A 13,703-nucleotide genomic window follows, 5' to 3' on the forward strand; every position below is an offset into this window, starting at 1 on the left:
TTTAGTCTTAGATTTATAATACAAGGAGTGTGTCAGGGACGACATGAATCAATGCCACTCACATCTTTAAAACCATGGAAATTTCAAATAATTATTGTCAAGTTATTTTGCTTGTGAGCCTAAAATATAATATTCTTTCTGCAACAGTCAAAATTGAAAATGATATGTAAACGTGGACTTCATAATATGCACTTCTCCTGAAATTAAACTATCAAGTTCAACCGATATTTCTATCATGAAATTGTCTTTTCATCCCTCGGACTGAACAGCTTTTACAGTATTGAAATAATTACAGTTAATAGATTCCCTATTAGTGCATGTTCAGTTAAAGGAAACATTTGTTTTGCCACTAATCAATTCCTACACACCAGGAAGGGACACTATTAATTCACCTACCTTCAGTGTAATTTTCTTCATTGCTTGAATATTATTCTTCCCACTCATGTAAATGACTGGGTTATCTCACTACATTAAAGGTATTACATAACTGCAAGTTCCCAAATGGATTATCGCATAAATAGTCCCTTTAATGTATTTCATGTCACAGTGCTATGTGAGTGAAATCATCTCAGCATGTACTATATATAAAGACATGTTCTAGATTCAAACATGCTTTCAGTGGTGTTATGCAGACGTAGGTTGTTTCTCTGGGACAGGCAGTGCCACAAACCAGCAGACATGGCACGGTGGCACAGTGGTTAGCACTGCTGCCTCACAGCACCAGGGACCCAGGTTTGATTCCAACCTTGGATGACTGCCTGTGTGGAGTTTGGACTTTCTCCCTGTGGCTGCATGGGATTCCTCCGCGTGCTCCAGTTTCCTCCCAGTGCAAACACGTGCATCTTCAGTGGAATGGCCATGCTAAATTGCCCCTTAGTATTAAAAGATGTGCAGGCTAGGTGGGGTTGCAGGGATGAGGCGGGGGAGTGGGAGTTGGTGCAGACTTGATAGTCCGAATGGACTCTTTCTGCACAGTGTGGATTCTATGGGCAGCTTTCCGCATTGACATTATTGGTGAATGCTGGATGGGTTGTGCAAGTTGTTGATCTATTGTTGGAGTCTGGCCCTTTCCAACACCCACCCTGGAGATTGGATTCTACTCCGCTGGCAGATAATACATTTTGTGAACATTTGTCTTCCTCCATAGATGATTATATTAAATTAAGCAAGTCCGACTCAATCTCTCCCTCCACGCTATGGGAGGCTCTTAGGGGGGAAATTATTTCATATAGAGAGTACATGATGAGGATGGCGAAGTTGGAGCAGCAGAGGCTGGTGGATTCCATCTTAGAGGCGGACCACCAATACTTGCTCAATCCTACTCTGGAGCCATTGGCAAGCAGGAAAATATTACAGACCTAGTTCGAGCTACTGTCCACCAGCAAAACTGTACATCAGTTACAGTGCTCCAAGGGCAAGTTTTATGAGTATGGGAGAAGGCCAGTCGTCTTCTTGTTCAGCAACTCAACGGCAAGTGTCTTCCCATGAGATCCCTAGGATACTCAATTTGGGTGGCAACCTCATTTCCACCCCTCTCCCAGTCAATGTGGCTTTTAAATCCGATTACTGTGATCTACATAAGTCAGAGGCCGCTGCTGATAAATCGCTCATGTCTGACTTTTTGGATGGTCTACCCATCTCGACTGTTGAGGTGGGTACGTGCTGTGAGTTGGACTCCCCGATACGCCCTGAAGAGATTTTGAAATGTATTGGGCTGATGCAGTCCGACAAGGCCCCGGGCCCGAATACCTTCTCGGTCCAGTTTTGCAAGAGATTCTTGGAACAGCTTATTCCCTTGTTATTGGATATGTTCACTATCTCCCTGTCTCTAAGTTCATTGCCTCCAACCCTCGCTCAAGCTTCTATTTTAAGAGGGAGGACCACCTGACCGAGTGTAGTTCATACCGACCCATCTCACTTTTAAACACAGACGTGTTTCTGACCATGTATGTACCTATGATGTAAGGAATTAAATGTAATCTTACTGATAATAATAATAATAATCTTTATCAGTGTCATAAGTAAGCTTGCATTAACACTGCAACAAAGTTACTGTGAAAAGCCCCGAGTCGCCACATTCCGGCGCTTGTTCTGGCACACAGAGGGAGAATTCAGAATGTCCAATTCACCTGACAGCATGTCTTTCGGGACTTGTAGGAGGAAACTGGAGCACCCGGAGAAAACCCATGCAAACACAGGGAGAACGTGCAGATTCCACACAGACAGTGACCCACGACAGGAATCGAACCTGGGACCCTGAAGCTGTGAAGTGACAGTGCTAACCACTGTGCTACCATGAAAAGCAAAGTCTGGAGTCACATTTAAAACAAAAACTCATTGGAGTCTCTTTCATTTCTGAATCCATAGAATTACAGAATGATTCCGACCAAGAGGACGCCAACTGGTCTATTATGCCTGTGCTATCCAGTTAATCCCTATCATCACATCTGTGCAAATCCTCTTCCATTAAATATTTAGCCAGACCACAACTCGACATATAAAAGGTTGTGTCTCCTCTGCTCCTTTTGTCAAGTGATGTGGAGATGTCGGCGTTGGACTGGGGTGAGCACAGTAAGAAGTCTTACAACACCAGGTTAAAGTCTAACAGGTTTGTTTCAAATCACTAGCTTTCGGAGCACTGCTCCTTCCTCAAGTGAATTAAGAGGTATGTTCCAGAAACATATATATAGACAAAGTCAAAGATGCAAGACAATGCTTAGAATGCGTGCATTTGTAGGTAATTAAATCTTTACAGATCCAGAGATAGGGGTAACCCCAGGTTAAAGAGGTGTGAATTGTCTCAAGCCAGGACAGTTGATAGGATTTTGCAAGCCCAGGCCAGATGGTGGGGGGGGTGAATGTAATGGGGCATGAATCCAAGGTCCCGGTTGAGGCCTTACTCATGTGTGCGGAACCTGGCTATAAGTTTCTGCTCGCCGATTTTGCGTTGTTGCGCGTCCTGAAGGCCACCTTGGAGAACGCTTACCCGAAGATCAGAGGCTGAATGCCCTTGACTACTGAAGTGTTCCCCGACTGGAAGGGAACATTCCTGCCTGACGATTGTTGCGCGATGTCCGTTCATTCGTTGTCGCAGCGTCTGCATGGTCTCGCCAATGTACCACGTTTCGGGACATCCTTTCCTGCAGCGTATGAGGTAGACAATGTTGGCCGAGTCGCACGAATATGTACCGCGTACCTGGTGGGTGGTGTTCTCACGTGTAATGGTGGTATCCATGTCGATGATCTGGCACGTCTTGCAGAGATTGCCATGGCAGGGTTGTGTGGTGTCGTGGTTGCTGTTCTGAAGACTGGGTAGTTTGCTGTAAACAATAGTTTGTTTGAGGTTGCGCGGTTGTTTGAAGGCAAGTAGTGGGGATGTGGGGATGACCTTGGCAAGATGTTCATCTTCATCGATGACGTGTTGAAGGCTGCGAAGAAGATGTCATAGTTTCTACCCTCCGGGGAAGTACTGGACGACGAAGGGTACTCTGTCAGTTGTGTCCCATGTTTGTCTTCTGAGGAGGTTTGTGCCGTTTTTTGCTGTGGCGCGTTGGAACTGTCGATCGCTGAGTCGAGCGCCATATCCCGTTCGTACAAGGGCATCTTTCAGCATCTGTAGATGTGTGTTACACTCATCCTCATCTGAGCAGATCCTGTGTATACGGTGGGCTTGTCCATAGGGGATGGCTTCTTTAATGTGTTTAGGGTGGAAGCTGGAGAAGTGGAGCATCGTGAGGTTATCCGTGGGCTTGTGGTAAAGTGAAGTGCTGAGGTGACCGTCCTTGATGGAGATGAGTGTGTCCAAGAATGTAACCGATTCTGGAGAGTAGTCCATGGTGAGTCTAATGGTGGGATGGAACTTATTGATGTCATCGTGTAGTCGTTTCGGTGATTCATCGTCGTGGGTCCATAGGAAAAAAATGTCATCGATGTATCTGGTGTATAACATCGGTTGAATGTCCTGTGCAGTGAGGAGGTCTTGTTCAAACTTGTGCATGAAGATATTGGCATATCGAGGTGTGAATTTGTTCCCCATGGCTGTTCTGTGCAGCTGGATGAAGAAATTGTTGTCGAAGTTGAAGACGTTGTGATCCAGAATGAAGCGGATGAGTTGCAGAATTGCATCTGGAGATTGGCAGTTGTCGGTGTTGTGTACTGAGGCTGTTGCAGCAATGCCGTCGTCATGGGGGAGGCTGATGTAGAGTGCCGAGGTGTCCATTGTGACGAGGAATGTTCCTGGTTCAGCGGGTCCATGGGTGCTGGGTGCTAACCCTAACCATAACACTTTTGTCAATAATCTTCAATCTGTATTCTCTGGTTACTGACCCTCCTGCCACTGGAGAGTTTATCCTTATTTCCGTTTACTAAAATCATCCATGATTTTTGAACACCTCTCTGCTTTCTCTGCTTGAAAAGCAACTTTGCTAGATTCTCCACATACCACATCCTTCATCCCTGATAACCTTTCAGAAAATTTCCTCTGCCCTCTCTCCAAGGCCTTGGCATCCTTCCTTTTTAAAAAAAATAATTTTTATTAAAGGTTTTCATAAAATATCAATAACAAAATGAGAAAGAAAAAAGAACCCAACAGGGTTAAGTACAAAACACAATCTAAAAAAGCAACCCCCCAAACCCCTCCCCCCGTACCTAAATAATAAATTAACATTAACACCCCGACTTAAGACAACAGGTGTATATACCCCCTCAGACCCTTCCAGTGTAAATAACATAAACAAAAATAAAGTAATCCCACCCCCCCCCGAGCTGCTGCTGCCATTGACCAATGTCTAGCGTTCTGCCAGAAAGTCTAAGAACGGTTGCCACCGCCTAAAGAACCCTTGTACCGACCCTCTCAAGGCGAATTTCACCCTCTCCAATTTAATGAACCCTGCCATATCGCTGATCCAGGATTCCACGCTTGGGGGCCTCGCATCTTTCCACTGAAGGAGAATCCTCCGCCGGGCTACCAGGGACGCAAAGGCCAGAATTCCGGCCTCTTTCGCCTCCTGCACTCCCGGCTCCTCTGCCACCCTAAATATTGCGAGCCCCCAGCCTGGATCCTACCACCCTCGACACCGTCCTCGCTACGCCCTTCCAAAATTCCTCCAGCACTGGGCATGCCCAGAACATATGGGTGTGATTTGCTGGGCTCCCTGAGCACCTAACACACCTGTCCTCACCCCCAAAGAACCTGCTCATCCTTGTCCCGGTCATGTGTGCCCTGTGCAGCACCTTAAACTGTATGAGGCTGAGCCTCGCGCATGAAGAGGAAGAGTTCACCCTCCCTAGGGCATCTGCCCACGTCCCCTCTTCGATCTCCTCTCCCAACTCCTCCTCCCACTTACCTTTCAACTCCACCACCGAGGCCGCCTCCTCCTCCTGCATCACCTGGTAAGTTTCCGAGATCTTCCCCAATCCCACCCACCCCCCCCGAGAGCACCCTGTCCTGTACTGTGTGTGGCAGTAGCCGTGGGAATTCCACCACCTGCCATCTGGCAAACGCCCTTACCTGTAAGTACCTGAAGGTGTTCCCCGGGGGGAGCCCGTACTTCTCCTCCAGCTCACCCAAGCTCGTGAACTTCCCATCCACAAACAGGTCCCCTAACTTTCGTATGCCTGCCCTGTGCCACTCCGAAAACCCTCCACCTGTTCTTCCTGGGGCGAACTGGTGGTTCCCCCGTAATGGGGGTCCACGCCGAGGCCCTAACTTCCCCCCTATGCCGCCTCCACTGCCCCCAAATTTTGAGGGCCGCCACCACCACCGGGCTCGTGATATACCTCCTTGGAGGGAGCGGCAGCAGCGCCGTTGCCAGCGCCCCCAGACTCGTACCCACAGAGGACGCCGTCTCCAGCCTCTTCCATGCAGCCCCCTCCCCCTCCATCACCCACTTGCGCACCATTGTCGCATTGGCGGCCCAGTAGTACCCACAGAGGTTGGGCAGCGCCAGCCCCCCCCCTATCGCTACTCCGCTCCAGGAACACCCTTCTCACCCTTGGAGTCCCTCGTGCCCACACAAACCCCATTATACTCCTGTTAACCCGCCTGAAAAAAGCCTTCGGGATAAACACGGGGAGGCACTGGAACAGGAACAAAAACATTGGGAGCACCGTCATTGTGATTGACTGCACCCTACCCGCCAGGGACAGCGGCAACGCGTCCCACCTCTTGAACTCCTCCATTTGCTCCACCAGCCTTGTAAAGTTAAGCCTATGCAGGGCCCCCCAGCTCCTGGCCACCTGGACCCCCAAATATCTGAAACTCCTCTCCGCCCTTTTTAGTGGGAGCTCGCCAATCCCCCTCTCCTGGTCCCCTAGCTGAACTACGAACAGCTCGCTCTTCCCCATATTGAGCTTGTACCTCGAAAAGTCCCCGAATTCCCTAAGCATCCTCATTACCTCTGGCATTCCTCCCACCGGGTCCGCATAAAGCGACACCCTGTGCTCCTCCCCACCCCGCACCAACCCCCTCCAGTTCCTTGACTCTCTCAGTGCCATAGCCAGGGGTTCAATCGCCAGTGCGAAGAGCAGGGGGGACAGGGGACACCCCTGTCTCGTCCCTCGGTGCAACCGAACGTACTCGGACCTCCTCCTATTTGTGGCCACACTCGCCATCGGGACCTCGTACAACAGCCTAACCCACCTGACAAACCCTCCCATAACCCGAACCTCTTCAGCACCTCCCACAGGTACCCCCACTCTACCCTATCGAAGGCTTTCTCAGCGTCCATCGCCACCACTATCTCCGCCTCCCCCTCCCTTGCCGGCATCATGATAACGTTCAAAAGCCTCCGCACATTCGCGTTCAACTGTCTCCCCTTCACTAACCCCGTCTGGTCATCATGGATGATCTGCGGCACACAATCCTCAATCCTCGTGGCTAAGACCTTCGCCAGCACCTTGGCATCTAAATTTAGCAAGGAAATCGGTCTGTATGACCCACATTGCAGGGGATCCTTGTCCCGCTTCAGGATCAAGGAGATCAGTGCCCGGGACATCGTCAGGGGTAAAGCCCCCCCCCTCCCTTGCCTCATTAAAGTCCTAACTAACAGCGGGCCCAACAGGTCCATATATTTTTTATGGAACTCGACCGGGAAACCGTCCAGCCCCGGTGCCTTCCCCGCTTGCATGCTTCCTATCCCTTTGATCAGCTCCTCCAGCCCAATCAGGGCCCCCAGTCCCGCCACCAGTCCCTCTTCCACCTTTGGAAAGCTCAATTGGTCCAGGAAACGGCCCATCCCTCCCTCCTCCCGTGGGGGCTCGGATCGGTACAATTCCTCGTAAAAGTCCCTGAAGACCCCATTGATGCCAACCCCACTCCGCACCACGCTCCCTCCCCTGTCCTTAACTCCCCCGATCTCCCTAGCTGCGTCCCGCTTCCGAAGCTGATGCGCCAGCATCCGGCTTGCCTTTTCCCCATACTCGTAGACCGCCCCCTGGGCCTTCCTCCACTGCACCTCCGCCTTCCTGGTGGTCACCAGGTCGAATACGACCTGGAGGCTGCGCCTCTTCCTCAACAATCCTTCCTCAGGTTCTTCCGCATACCTCCTGTCTACCCTCACCATCTCCCCCACCAGCCTCTCCCTCTCCCCCCGCTCCTTGTGGGCCCTGATGGAGATCAGCTCTCCCCTCACCACCACCTTCAGTGCCTCCCATACCATCCCCACTCGGACCTCCCCATTGTCGTTGGTCTCCAGGTACCTCTCTATACTTCCTCGGACCCGCTCGCTCACCTCCTCGTCCGCCAACAGCCCCACCTCCAAGCGCGACAGCGGGCGCTGGTCCCTCTCCTCCCCCATCTCCAAGTCCACCCAATGCGGGGCGTGGTCCGAAATGGCTATTGCTGAATACTCGGTATCCTCTACTCTCGCTATCAGCGCCCTACTCAAAATGAAAAAGTCGATTCGAGAATAAGCCTTATGGACATGTGAGAAGAATGAAAATTCCCTCGCCCCCAGCCTTGCAAATCTCCAAGGGTCCACCCCTCCCATTTGGTCCATAAATCCCCTCAACACTCTAGCCGCCGCCGGCTTCCAACCCGTCCTAGACCTGGAGCGATCCAGTGCAGGATCCAACACCGTGTTAAAGTCTCCCCCCATTATCAGGCCCCCCACTTTCAAGTCTGAGATCCGACCCAACATACGCCGCATAAAACCCGCATCGTCCCAGTTCGGAGCATACACATTGACCAGTACCACCCTCTCTCCCTGCAATGTACCACTTACCATTATGTACCTACCGCCATTATCTGCCACAATGCTCGACGCCTCGAATAACACCTTCTTTCCCACCAAGATCGCCACCCCTTGATTTTTGGCATCTAGCCCCGAGTGAAACACCTGACCTACCCACCCTTTCCTCAATCTTACCTGGTCTGCCACCTTCAGGTGTGTCTCCTGGAGCATAACCACATCCGCCTTGAGCCCCTTCAGGTGCGCGAACACGTGGGCCCGCTTAATCGGCCCATTCAGTCCCCTTACATTCCAGGTTATCAGCCGGATTAGGGGGCTACCCGCCCCCCTCCCCCGCCGACTAGCCATGATCCCTCCTCGACCAGCCACGCGCCCGCACCCCACACCCAGCCCATTCCCCACAGCGGCATACCCCCGTCTTGACCCACCCCACTCGCTCCAGCTCCTCCTTGATCTTAGCAGCAGCAGCTCGATTCCCCCCCCCCCCCCCCCCCGCCCCGGGCTAGGACCCATCCTAGCTGGTTTACTCCCCCCATTGCACTTCCGCAAGTCAGCTGAGTCCTGCTGACCCCGGCTACTCCCGCCTCCCCTTCGACTCCTCCCATTGTGTGGCACACCCTCCTCTCCCGCTCCCCATTCACAGGCTCTCCCCCTCCGTTCTAAGCGCGGGAAACAATCCTCGCTTCCCCGCCCCGGTCCCGTCCCCCCCAGTCTTCAGCGCGGGAAAAGAAATCCCGCGCTCACCACCTACCAGGCCCCGCCACCAACCAAAACAGTGCGCAACCCGCCCCATCCACCCTCCCCAACCCGAAAGAGAAAAACACAGAGAAAAAGAAACCCAAAACAATGCAAATACCCCCCCCCCCGAACCAAAAATAGGCATAACATATCCACCGCAGTCCCCAATCGCCCATCCCGACCCTCAGTCTATGTCCTGCTTCTCGGCCTGAACAAAGGCCCATGCCTCCTCCGGAGACTCAAAATAATGGTGCCGGTCCTTGTAGGTAACCCACAATCGCGCCGGCTGCAACATGCCTAACTTCACCCCCTTCCTGTGCAGCACCACCTTCGCTCGATTGTACCCGGCCCTCCTCTTCGCCACCTCCGCACTCCAGTCCTGATATATCCGAACCTCCGCGTTCTCCCACCTGCTGCTCCTCTCCTTCTTGGCCCACCTGAGCACACACTCCCGATCGACGAACCGATGGAACCGCACCAGCACCGCCCGCGGAGGCTTGTTAGCCTTGGGCGTCCTCGCCAACACTCTATGGCCCCCTTCCAGCTCCAGGGGCCCCTGGAAGGACCCCGCTCCCATCAGCGAGTTTAACATGGTGACCACATAGGCCCCCACGTCCGGCCCCTCCGGGAGGCCCAGAATCCGCAGATTCTTCCGCCTCGACCGATTCTCCATCTCCTCGAACCGCTCCTGCCATTTCTTGTGGAGCACCTCGTGCGCCACCACCTTTACCGCCAGGACTAAGATCCCGTCCTCATTGACAGAGATCTTTGTTGAGCCTCTCGGATCGCCACCCCCTGGGCCGTCTGTGTCTCCAGCAGCTTATCAATAGAAGCCTTCATCGGCTCTAGCAGGTCCTTTTTAATCTCTCTGAGGCAGCGCTGGATACCCTCCTGTTGCTCCTCCGCCCACTGCCTCCACGCTGCCTGGTCTCCGCCCGCCGCCATTTTGTCCTTCTTCCCTCCCTTCTTCTGGTCCACCACCACCTTTTTTGTCACCACGCTCCTAGTTAAAGCCATATACTGACGGGGAACTATTATTAACTCCTTCCCACACCGGGAAACGTCGAAAAAATGCCCTTGGGGGCCCTGAAAAGAGCCCAAAAGTCTCGAGAGGGAATCCTTTTGGCAGTGTTCGCTTCACCAATCTGCCCCAAAATGTCCGTGGAAACTCCTGAAAAAGGTCTAAGTGTCCGTTCCAGACGGGAGCTGCCGAATGCGTGACCTACTCCTCCATGGCCGCCACCGGAAGCCTCGTCCCCGCTTCTTCAGTGGCCCTGGTGAGATCTTTTCACAGTTGTTCCCTCTGCTGTTAGAATTCACTTTTGATAAAGGTCCTCAGGACTCTGCAGCTTTAAGCTTGCCCGTCCCCCGCTTGCATGCTGCAAACTGCTGCAAATGCTGTTTATCCTGTTGCAGCCAAATCTTCCACTGCTTCTGCCGGGCCTGGCAGCCAAAAGACACAACACTCCTGGGGGACACTGTCAGGGGAATGCTGCAGTCTTCCTGCCACACCGGGAAATGTCAAACAAATGCCGTGGGGGCCCTGCAAAAGAGCCCAAAAGTCCGTTCCAAGCGGGAGCTACCGAATATGCGACCTAGCTCTGCATATCCGCACCCGGAAGTCGCCTTGGCATCCTTCCTGAAGTACAGTGTCCAGAATTGGGTACAATGCTCCACCTATGGTATAACCAGTATTTTCTAAAGGTTAAGCATAATTTCCTTGCTTTTGTACTCTGCTACACTATTGACGAAATATATGCCAAAGATGAGTTTTGTGTTCGTTTTCAAAGATCTATGAACATGAGCTTTCAAGTTTCTATATCCCTGCACTCCCTTTAAAATTGTACCATCTGGTTCATATTGCACATGTGTCCCACTAAAATGTATGAGTTCACATTTCTGTGTTGAAATTCATCTGCCAATTCATGGGTATGTTTATGGCCTCCTGAAGTCTTTTCCAACCTCCTCATTGTTTACCACATTTCTGAGTTTGTCATCTTCAAATTTTGAAGATGACAAACATTCACCTGAGGAAGGAGCTGCGCTCCGAAAGCTAGTGATTCGAAACAAACCTCTTGGACTTTAACCTGGTGTTGTAAGACGTCTTACTGTGCTCACCCCAGTCCAACTCTGGCAATCTCCACTTCAAATTTTGAAATTGTGCCGTGTCCGAGTTATTAATAAGTACGAAAAAAGACAGAGGCCCTAATACAGAGGCCTGAACACCAGTGTATAAACATGGCCAGTTTGACAAACAACCGTTTACTAATATTCTAAACTTTGTGACATGATCCTCACCAAAGGAACTACCCAATATTTATGCAACAGAGTCCCAGGTTCCCAGCTTGGGTCACTGTCTGTGCGGAGTCTGCACATTCTCCCTGTGTCTGCGTGGGTTTCCTCTGGGTGATCCGGTTTCCTCCCACAAGTCCCGAAAGACTTGCTTGTTAGGTGAATTGGACATTCTGAATTCTCCCTCGGTGTACCCAAACAGGCGCCAGAATGTGGCGACTAGACGATTTTCACAGTAACTTCATTGGAGTGTTAATGTAAGCCTACTTGTGACACTAATAAAGATTATTAAACGTTAAGCTGCTTGCTAAGGTTGTCCAGTTGGAGCCTTGCCTCCCAAGTATAATTTCGTAGGATCAAATAAAATATCTGGAATTAAAAGTCTAATGATCACCATGAAACTATTGTCGATTGTCGTAAAACCCATCTGGTTCACTAATGTTCTTTGGGGAAGGAAATCTGCCATTTTTACCTGGTCTGGCCTACACCTGACTCCAGACCAATAGCAATGTGGTTGACTCTTAAATACCCTCTGAAATGGCCCAGTAAGCCACTCATACTAACATTTGGGGGGGGGGGGGCAAAGTTGGGAGAGCTGTCTCACAGACTAGTTAAGCAACAGCTTGGCACAATCATACTCACAGAGTCATACCTTATAGACAATGTCTCAGAGGTGGCGGCACAGTGGTATACAGTTCGGAGGGAGTTGTCCTGGGAGTCCTCAATATCAATTCTGGACCCCAGGAAATCTCATGGCTTCAGGTTAAACATGGGCAAGGAAACCTCCTGCTGATTACCACGTACCAGCAACCACCAGCTAATGAACCAGTACTCCCATGTTGAACATCACTGAGCAAGCACGGAGGGTGGTAAGGGTGTAGAATATACTTTGGGTGGAGGACTTCAATTTGCATCACCAAGAGTGGCTCAGTAGTACCACTATAGACTTAGCTGGCTGGGTTCTAAAGGACATAGCTGCTAGACTGGGACTGCAGTAGGTGGTGAGAGAATCAACAAGCGGGAAAAACATACTTGACTTCACCCTCACCAACCTGCTTGCTGCACATACATCTGACCATGACAGTATCGGTAGAAGTGACCACTGCACAATCCTTGTGGAGATAAAGTCCCATCTTCACATTGAGGATACTCTCCATCATGTTGTGTGGCACTACGACCGTGCTAAATGGGACAGACTTTGAACATATCTAGCAACTGAAGACGGCGCATCAATGAGGTGCTGTGGACCATCAGCAGCAGCAGAATTGTACTCAACCACAATCTGGAAACTCATGGCATGGCATATCCCCCACTCTACCATTAACACCAAGCCAGGAGATCAACCTGGTTCAATGAAGAGTGCAGGAGAGCATGCCAGGAGCAACACCAGACTTACCAAAAAATTAGGTGTCGACCTGGTGAAGCTACAACACAGGACTACTTGTGTGCCAAACAACATAAGCAGCAAGTAATAGACAGAGCTAAGCAAGTCCACAACAAACGCATCAGATCTAAGTTCTGCAGTCCTGCCAATCTAGCCGTGAATGGTGGTAGACAATTATACAATTCATTGGAGGAGGAGGCTCCACAAATGTTGGAGGAGCCCAGCCTCAATGTTGGAGGAGCCCAGCACATATGTGCTAAAGACAAGGCTGAGGCAGTCGCAACAATCTTCGGCCAAAAGTGCCGAATGGATGATGCATCTCGGTCTCCTCCGGAGGTCCCCAGCATCACAGATGTCGGTCTTCAGCCAATACAAAACACTCCACGTGATATCAAGAAAAGACTGTTGGCACTGGATATTGCAAAGACAATGGGCCCTGACAATATTCCGACAATATTACTGAAGACTTGTGCTCCAGAACTGTTCCAGTCCAGCTATAACACTGGCATCTAACCGACAATGTGAAAAATTGCCCAGGTGTGTCCTGTACACAAGAAACAGGAAAAATCCAACACAGCCAATTATCGCCCTATCAGTCTAATCTCCATCATCAGCAAAGTGATGAAGGAGTCATTAACAGTGCTAATAAGCGGCACTTACTCAGCAACAATCTGCTCTTGGATGCTCAGTTTGGGTTCCGCCAGGGTCACTCAGCTCCTGACCTCATTACAGCCTTCGTTCAAACATGAAGGTGAGGTGAGAGTGACTGCCCTTGACATCAAGGTAGTATTTGACCAGGTGTGAGATCAAGGAACTCTAGAAAGACTGGATTCAATGGGAATCAAAGAGAAAACTATTCGGGGGGCCAAACATTGGCACAAAGGAAGATGGTTGTGGAGGTTGGAGGTCAATCATCTCAGTTCCAGAACAACACTGCAGGAGTTCCTCAGGGTAGTGTCCTGGGCCCAATAATTTTCAGCTGTTTCATCAATGATCTCCCTTCCATCATAAGGTCTGAAGTGGGGATGTTTGCGGATAACTGCACAATGTTCAGCACCATTTGTAGCAAGTTACATTCACGCCACACAAGTGCCAGGCAA

At 50.7% G+C, this 13,703-nt stretch overlaps 1 protein-coding gene across 1 annotated transcript in view; it reads right to left on the minus strand.

Annotated features, from left to right (window-relative positions):
* Window positions 1–13,703, minus strand: part of dnah5l (dynein, axonemal, heavy chain 5 like) — a 585,621-nt gene that overhangs the window by 68,854 nt on the left and 503,064 nt on the right. The window lies entirely within an intron of this gene.

Source organism: Scyliorhinus torazame, chromosome 6, assembly GCF_047496885.1.
Source record: "Scyliorhinus torazame isolate Kashiwa2021f chromosome 6, sScyTor2.1, whole genome shotgun sequence".
Classification (NCBI taxonomy): Eukaryota; Metazoa; Chordata; class Chondrichthyes; order Carcharhiniformes; family Scyliorhinidae; genus Scyliorhinus; species Scyliorhinus torazame.